Source organism: Suricata suricatta, chromosome 12 (genome assembly GCF_006229205.1).
Source record: "Suricata suricatta isolate VVHF042 chromosome 12, meerkat_22Aug2017_6uvM2_HiC, whole genome shotgun sequence".
NCBI classification, from domain to species: domain Eukaryota; kingdom Metazoa; phylum Chordata; class Mammalia; order Carnivora; family Herpestidae; genus Suricata; species Suricata suricatta.
In genome coordinates this window covers 65,912,649-65,917,639 of record NC_043711.1, presented here as the reverse complement: position 1 = coordinate 65,917,639, position 4,991 = coordinate 65,912,649, and the positions used below count along the sequence as shown (strand labels likewise).

The following is a 4,991-nucleotide window of genomic DNA, read 5'->3' as shown; positions in this document are numbered from 1 at the left end:
AAGAAAATCTACATTAAAACGCTTTGTTGGAATGCTTTACACTTCCAACAGAACAAAAACTAAAATAACCTGTTACACAATGAGTCACAAATACTGTCCTTGAGTTATTGTCCACACACATGAGTATTTTCTAAAACATGTCCTCTTTGTAGCAGCTGGGCCTGCACCACTGTGCCTGGCTGAGCTCACCAATCTGTGGTGACCTACAGCTTCCCTGTCACGTCTCTGGCTCTCCTCTCCTGCTAGGCTTTGTCTCCTGGCAGTAATTAAAGCCTTCTGCCACTGCCGTAGCTACTGGAACCGCCCACCTTGGTTTCATGGTTTGGTGAAGTATTGGCTTCCACCGCCATGGAGGCCACGGCTCCTGCCTCCAAATCATTCTCCTTTAATGGGCCCCAAAATTTGAAGGTTGATTGTTGCATTTGTCAAAATCATTATAGTTTCCGGCACCTCCAAAATTGCTTCCATCATTACCAAATCCATTACAGCCATCCCTGCTGTCACCATGTCCACCACAACCTCGACAGTCACCTAAGCTGTCTCCTCCAGTGAAGTTTCCCCTGTGAGCACCACTAACATTTCCGGAGCCACTTTGACCTCTTTGGCTGGAGGAAGCACTGGCCATCCCCTGCTTAGATAGGGCTCTCCTTACTTCACAGCTGTGGCCATGTATGGTAGTTTTGAATGGCAATCTTGTCCACAGAGTCATGGTCATCAAATGTTACAAAAGCAAAGCTGCTCTTTTTGCCACCACCTCCATCAGTCATGATTTCAATCACTTCAACTTTCCCATACTGTTCTAAATAATCTCGTGGATGATATCCTTCAGGGTCTTCTTCAACGCCATCCACAAAAATCTTTTTCACAGTTACATGGCCACCGGGTCTTTGAGACTCTTCTCTTGAGGCAGCCCTCGCTGGTTCCACAGCTCTTCCACCCACCCTGAGTGGCCTTGCATTCGTGGCTGGGTCCAACTCCTCCTCAGTGGCTAATGTGACAAACCCAAAACCTCTGGATCCCTTAGTGTTGGGACCTTTCATTCTCCATTGCTCAACATGGCTCCTCAGACTCTCATCGGTTGTTTCAAAGCTCAGACCTCTGATGAAGAGCTTCCGCAGCTGTCTGGGCTCTTTGGGAGACTCTGACTTAGACTTGAGGGCAGTGGGAGGGGTCTTTAACAAATGCTTACTCGGTGGCATCCATAGGCAGGAAGGAGTGATCTGATGAACGTGTCTTCTTCATTTATTTTTAAAATAAGATATAAAATACATTCAATGGTATCCAGTGAGCATACAAATCATCAGTGTACAGCTCAGTGAATTTTTTCATATATTGACAGCCATGTAAAAACCACACAGATGAGATTCAGAACATTTCCACCATCCTAGAAACCTCCCTTAAGCTACAGACTTTTTATTTTATTTTTAAAGTTTATTTGTTTAGTTTGAGATAGACAGAAAGAAAGAGAAGAGAGCACAAACAGGGGGAGAAGCAGAGAGAGAGGGAGAGAGAGAATTCCAAACAGGCTCAGAGCCCAACACGGGCTTAAATCCATGGCCCTGGGATCCTGACTTGAGCCAAAACCAACAGTCAGACACTCAACTGACCGAGCTACCCAGACATCCCAGACTTTTTATTTTAAAGTCCTATTTATTGAGTTAGCATTTTCTGTTTTGAAGAGAGGGTTGTTTTTTGTTTTTGTTTTTGTTTTTGTTTTTGTTTTAAGTACGCCCAGTGTGTAGCCCAATGTGGAGCTTGAACTCATCACTCTGAAATCAAGACCTGAGCTAAGATCAAGAGTCAGACGCTTAACTAACTATGCCACCCATGTACCCCGAGGTACCCCAAGGTATCATTTTCATACATACATTTCATACAGTATTAATCACCATTTTTAATAGGCAGCTCTATGAGTTTTGACAAATGCATACAGATGTGTGGCCATCAATACAATCAAAATATAGAACTATCATGACCATTCCCCCTAAATTCCCCTGTGTCCCTCCCTCCATCTTCTCTATCCCCTGGAAACCACTAATCTGTCTTTTGGCCTTTACAGTTTGTCTTTTCTAGACTGTCCTATAAATGGGATCATACAGTATATGGTCTTTTGAGTATGCCTTCTTTCACTCAGTAAATACATTTGAGTTTAGCCATGTAGCTATGTGTATCAATAGTTCCTTCCTTTTTATTCCAAGCAGTACGTAATTATACCACAATCTGTATATCCATTTATCAGTTAAAGGACATTTGGGTTGTTTCCAGTTTCTAACAATTATGAATAAGCCACTATCAACATCCACATACAGAGTTTTGTGTGAATCTAAGTTTTCGTTTCTTTAGGGTAGAAACCCAGTTCTCCAGAGTGCTTGTTTCACTTTGCCTCCCACCAGCATGTATAACACTTCTAGGTGTGCCATACTGTCACCAGAACTTGGCATTGCTGGCTGTTGTGTTTTCTTTCAAGTCTTTTCACTGGGTGACTGACACAGATTTTTGAAACTGAGCAGACATGTTCATAGAATTCATTGCTGTCTTCAGAAAAGACTTAAAATCAATCGTAAACATCTAATATTCATGAGAGCTACTTGGCTGCATACTAATTAGGCAGTTTATACTAATGATCCTGACCGAAGTTACTTTTACCCGTGCTGTCCAATTTTGCTTAGTTGTCTATATCTCAAGCAGCACTCGTGCTAATTTCCCTGGCACACTTGTTAAAGACAAGAGTCCTGTGTCTTCCTGCAGTGGTCCTGCAGGGGACTATAAAGGTTAAGAATCCTCACTTCATTCTGGCGTCTTTAAAACCCTCAACAACCTACCTCTAACCACTTTGTTCAGGTGTGTTTTCAGTACCCAAAAAATGAAACATCCCTCCAGTGTCTACTTTCAAGAGCATATCTATCAAAAACACTCTAAGCTGGAGGAAGGGGGAAAAAAATGTTTCGTTGCAGTAAACAAATTGTCACACTCAGGGGAGTGATGGATAATTCAATCACTTTCCTGCTCTGCCCTCCACAGGCACAGAGCCGAACATCGCTATTCTCTAGAAGTAACAATTGCTGATTTCTTTGATGTGGGCAGAAAACACTCATAGTCCGAGCCTGGTCTGTTCAGATTTGTCCCACAAATTCCTCCCTGGCCTGTTGCTTCTCTGTGGATCTCCCTGCTAATGCTTTATTCATTTGCATCTGTCTGCCCCATCTGCTGGTTCTAATGCTGTGTTGTCAGCAATTAGACCGTGATGTGTGTATCCTCCCATGCATTCCTCCTGTCCCGCCTGTCCACGCCCCCCACCCCGCTGCCCCAGCCATTTCCATTTTTCTGCCTTAGCCCCAGAGGAACGCAGCAGACAACCCCAGCTGCATCATTCCATTTTTCTAAACTTTATTACTTGTCTTAAATAGATAATACCTGCACAAAAGATGAATTCAAAATATACAAAAGATCACAGAGATAGAAGTCTCTTCCATTCCTTTCCCTCTCCCCTGGTTCCATTGCTCAGAGGCAACTATGGTCACTGGTGTCTTGTGCCCTTTCAGAAAGAGATATTCTATTCATACATACAATCCAGATCATTTTATTTTTTATTGAAATAGGGGCACCTGGGTGGCTCAGTCGGTTAAGCGTCCAGCTTCAGCTCAGGTCATGATCTCACAGTCCGTGGGTTCAAGGCCCGCATCGGGCTCTGTGCTGACAACTAGCTCAGAGCCTGGAGCCTGTCCTCAGATTCTGTTTCTCCCTCTCTTTCTGACCCTCCCCTGCTCATGCTGTCTCTCTGTCTCAAAAAAATAAAATAAAATAAAATAAAATACTTTTTATTGAAATAGCAACACACCAGAACACCTTTTTGCACCTTGCTTTTTTCACATAAAATATATATGTTATCAAACATTTCATCTATCTATGCTTGCATCTACTTCTGAGTGTACATTAGTAGATTTGACTCAATATTGTATATGTACTGTGATTCATTTTACCAAAATCCTTTTTAAAGTATCTAAAATAATGACTTAATCTAACCAAGATACACATTCATATCATGACAAAAACTGAGCAGAATTAGATGTCTCAGGGTTGGTACTGTTAGCTACAGTCTCCAATACTGAAGATCATTCTCCTTATGTCTGAAGGTAGCTGCTGAGTTTCCCGCCTTCACTTCTGCATCCTAGCAAGAGGAAAGATTTACGTGTCCCCCCTCAAGAAGGACACTTCCCCACTCACAGAATCCCTTCAGTTATATCCATTTTCCAAAACCCAGTCCCAAAGCCCCATCTAGCTGGAAGGAAGGATCGGAAATCTTTGGGATCTATTAACCAAGGAGCGAAGAGTGCATATTGGGGCACAACAATTCATTTCCGACCCAGAATTGCCAGGTCTTCTGCTCTATCACTGTTAAACTAGAGATCTCTGTGAACGTTCAATTTCATACTCTTGGGGATGGGTCACAGGTTGTATGCATTTCTATTTTCTTGAATATTCCTGATCGTCATCACTGACAAAACAACAATTAATCCCTGCACTGACATATAAGCATGACTATTTCCTCATACCCTCAAGAGTCCTGAGTGTGCTTACATTTTTTTATTAATTTTTTTGTCCTTTACCATTTTGATAGCAAAAGTACAGCATCCGGGACGCCTCAGTGGCTCAGCCAGTTAAGTGTCCAACTCTTGATTTTGTCTCAGGTCATGATCTCACAGTTCATGGGATGGAGCTCCACACCGGGCTCTGGTCTCACAGCATGGAGCCCGCTCGGGATTCTTTCTCATTTTCTCGTTCGCTCTCTCTCTCTCTTTCTCTCTGCCCCTCCCCAGCTCTTTATCTCTCACTCTCTCTCTCAAAATAAGTAAATAAACTTAAAAAATAAAATAAAATACACCTTCTCCAGGTGTCTTAATTGGACTTAATAAGACTTTCTCTTATTTTTAGTGCCATTCAGTAGTTTTTCAAATGTCTAAGAACTTAGTATTTCCTTATCTCTGGACTGT

General features: G+C 42.4%; 1 pseudogene; it reads right to left on the bottom strand.

The window, feature by feature from the left end:
* Positions 1-266: 266 nt before the first annotated feature.
* LOC115274493 lies at positions 267-1,199 on the bottom strand (annotated as a pseudogene).
* Between the last annotated feature and the right edge of the window lie 3,792 nt (positions 1,200-4,991).